Below are 3,766 nucleotides of genomic sequence, written 5' to 3' on the forward strand. Positions count from 1 at the left end.
GAGGAGTGTGTTCCAGTCTAGAGGAGTGTGTTACTGTGTTCCAGTCTAGAGGAGTGTGTTCCAGTCTAGAGGAGTGTGTTACAGTCTAGAGGAGTGTGTTACTGTGTTCCAGTCTAGAGGAGTGTGTTCCAGTCTAGAGGAGTGTGTTACAGTCTAGAGGAGTGTGTTCCAGTCTAGAGGAGTGTGTTCCAGTCTAGAGGAGTGTGTTCCAGTCTAGAGGAGTGTGTTACAGTCTAGAGTAGTGTGTTACAGTCTAGAGGAGTGTGTTACAGTCTAGAGGAGGAGTGTGTTCCAGTCTAGAGGAGTGTGTTACAGTCTAGAGGAGTGTGTTCCAGTCTAGAGGAGTGTGTTCCAGTCTAGAGGAGTGTGTTCCAGTCTAGAGGAGTGTGTTACAGTCTAGAGGAGGGTGTTACTGTGTTCCAGTCTAGAGGAGTGTGTTACCGTCTAGAGGAGTGTGTTCCAGTCTAGAGGAGTGTGTTACAGTCTAGAGGAGTGTGTTAAAGTCTAGAGGAGGGTGTTACTGTGTTCCAGTCTAGAGGAGTGTGTTCCAGTCTAGAGGAGTGTGTTACAGTCTAGAGGAGTGTGTTACAGTCTAGAGGAGTGTGTTCCAGTCTAGAGGAGTGTGTTCCAGTCTAGAGGAGTGTGTTACAGTCTAGAGGAGGAGTGTGTTACAGTCTAGAGGAGTGTGTTACAGTCTAGAGGAGTGTGTTCCAGTCTAGAGGAGTGTGTTCCAGTCTAGAGGAGTGTGTTCCAGTCTAGAGGAGTGTGTTACAGTCTAGAGGAGTGTGTTCCAGTCTAGAGAGAGTGTTACAGTCTAGAGGAGTGTGTTACAGTCTAGAGGAGTGTGTTACTGTGTTCCAGTCTAGAGAGTGTGGAGTGTGTTCCAGTCTAGAGGAGTGTGTTACAGTCTAGAGGAGTGTGTTACAGTCTAGAGGAGAGTGTTCCAGTCTAGAGGAGTGTTACAGTCTAGAGGAGTGTGTTACAGTCTAGAGGAGTGTGTTACAGTCTAGAGGAGTGTGTTACAGTCTAGAGGAGTGTGTTACAGTCTAGAGGAGTGTGTTACAGTCTAGAGGAGTGTGTTACAGTCTAGAGGAGTGTGTTACAGTCTAGAGGAGTGTGTTACAGTCTAGAGGAGTGTGTTCCAGTCTAGAGGAGTGTGTTACAGTCTAGAGGAGTGTCCAGTCTAGAGGAGTGTGTTACAGTCTAGAGGAGTGTGTTACAGTCTAGAGTGTGAGTCTAGAGGTGTGTTACAGTCTAGAGGAGTGTGTTACAGTCAGTGTTCCAGTCTAGAGGAGTGTGTTCCAGTCTAGAGGAGTGTGTTACTAGAGGAGTGTGTTACAGGCTAGAGGAGTGTGTTACAGTCTGTGTTACAGTCTAGAGGAGTGTGTTACAGTCTAGAGGAGTGTGTTACAGTCTAGAGGAGTGTGTTACAGTCTAGAGGAGTGTGTTCCAGTCTAGAGGAGTGTGTTCCAGTCTAGAGGAGTGTGTTCCAGTCTAGAGGAGTGTGTTACAGTCTAGAGGAGTGTGTTACAGTCCAGTCTAGAGGAGTGTGTTACAGTCTAGAGGAGTGTGTTATAGTCTAGAGGAGTGTGTTACAGTCCAGTCTAGAGGAGTGTGTTACAGTCTAGAGGAGTGTGTTACAGTCTAGAGGAGTGTGTTACAGTCTAGAGGAGTGTGTTACAGTCTAGAGGAGTGTGTTACAGTCTAGAGGAGTGTGTTACAGTCTAGAGGAGGAGTGTGTTACAGTCTAGAGGAGTGTGTTACAGTCTAGAGGAGTGTGTTACAGTCTAGAGGAGTGTGTTACAGTCTAGAGGAGTGTGTTACAGTCTAGAGGAGTGTGTTACAGTCTAGAGGAGTGTGTTACAGTCTAGAGGAGTGTGTTCCAGTCTAGAGGAGGAGTGTGTTACAGTCTAGAGGAGTGTGTTCCAGTCTGAGTGTGTTACAGTCTAGAGGAGTGTGTTACAGTCTAGAGGAGTGTGTTACAGTCTAGAGGAGTGTGTTACAGTCTAGAGGAGTGTGTTCCAGTCTAGAGGAGTGTGTTCCAGTCTAGAGGAGTGTGTTCCAGTCTAGAGGAGTGTGTTCCAGTGTGTACAGTCTAGAGGAGTGTGTTACAGTCTAGAGGAGTGTGTTACAGTCTAGAGGAGTGTGTTACAGTCTAGAGGAGTGTGTTACAGTCTAGAGGAGTGTGTTACAGTCTAGAGGAGTGTGTTACAGTCTAGAGGAGTGTGTTACAGTCTAGAGGAGTGTGTTACAGTCTAGAGGAGTGTGTTCCAGTCTAGAGGAGTGTGTTACAGTCTAGAGGAGTGTGTTCCAGTCTAGAGGAGTGTGTTCCAGTCTAGAGGAGTGTGTTACTGTCTAGAGGAGTGTGTTACAGTCTAGAGGAGTGTGTTACAGTCTAGAGGAGTGTGTTCCAGTCTAGAGGAGTGTGTTCCAGTCTAGAGGAGTGTGTTCCAGTCTAGAGGAGTGTGTTACAGTCTAGAGGAGTGTGTTACAGTCTAGAGGAGTGTGTTACAGTCTAGAGGAGTGTGTTATAGTCTAGAGGAGTGTGTTACAGTCTAGAGGAGTGTGTTACAGTCTAGAGGAGTGTGTTACAGTCTAGAGGAGTGTGTTACAGTCTAGAGGAGTGTGTTACAGTCTAGAGGAGTGTGTTACAGTCTAGAGGAGTGTGTTCCAGTCTAGAGGAGTGTGTTACTGTGTTACAGTCTAGAGGAGTGTGTTACAGTCTAGAGGAGGTGTGTTACAGTCTAGAGGAGTGTGTTACAGTCTAGAGTTACAGAGGTTACAGTCAGAGGAGTGTGTTCCAGTCTAGAGGAGTGTGTTACAGTCTAGAGGAGTGTGTTACAGTCTAGAGGAGTGTGTTACAGTCTAGAGGAGTGTGTTACAGTCTACAGTGTGTCCAGTCTAGAGGAGTGTGTTACAGTCTAGAGGAGTGTGTTACAGTCTAGAGGAGTGTGTTACAGTCTAGAGGAGTGTGTTACAGTCTCCAGTCTAGAGGAGTGTGTTCCAGTCTAGAGGAGTGTGTTACAGTCTAGAGGAGTGTGTTACAGTCTAGAGGAGTGTGTTACAGTCTAGAGGAGTGTCAGTCTAGAGGAGTGTGTTACAGTCTAGAGGAGTGTGTTACAGTCTAGAGGAGTGTGTTACAGTCTAGAGGAGTGTGTTCAGTCTACAGAGGAGTGTGTTCCAGTCTAGAGGAGTGTGTTCCAGTCTAGAGGAGTGTGTTACAGTCTAGAGGAGTGTGTTCCAGTCTAGAGGAGTGTGTTACAGTCTAGAGGAGTGTGTTACAGTCCAGTCTAGAGGAGTGTGTTACAGTCTAGAGGAGTGTGTTCCAGTCTAGAGGAGTGTGTTACAGTCTAGAGGAGTGTGTTACAGTCTAGAGGAGTGTGTTCCAGTCTAGAGGAGTGTGTTACAGTCTAGAGGAGTGTGTTACAGTCTAGAGGAGTGTGTTACAGTCTAGAGGAGTGTGTTACAGTCTAGAGGAGTGTGTTATAGTCTAGAGGAGTGTGTTCCAGTCTAGAGGAGTGTGTTCCAGTCTAGAGGAGTGTGTTACAGTCTAGAGGAGTGTGTTACAGTCTAGAGGAGTGTGTTCCAGTCTAGAGGAGTGTGTTACAGTCTAGAGGAGTGTGTTACAGTCTAGAGGAGTGTGTTACAGTCTAGAGGAGTGTGTTACAGTCAGTGTGTTCAGTCTAGAGGAGTGTGTTACAGTGTGTTACAGTCTAGAGGAGTGTGTTACAGTCTAGAGGAGTGTGTTACAGTCTAGAGGAGTGTG

The sequence above is a fragment of the Oncorhynchus tshawytscha genome, linkage group LG01, assembly GCF_018296145.1.
Source record: "Oncorhynchus tshawytscha isolate Ot180627B linkage group LG01, Otsh_v2.0, whole genome shotgun sequence".
Taxonomy (NCBI): domain Eukaryota; kingdom Metazoa; phylum Chordata; class Actinopteri; order Salmoniformes; family Salmonidae; genus Oncorhynchus; species Oncorhynchus tshawytscha.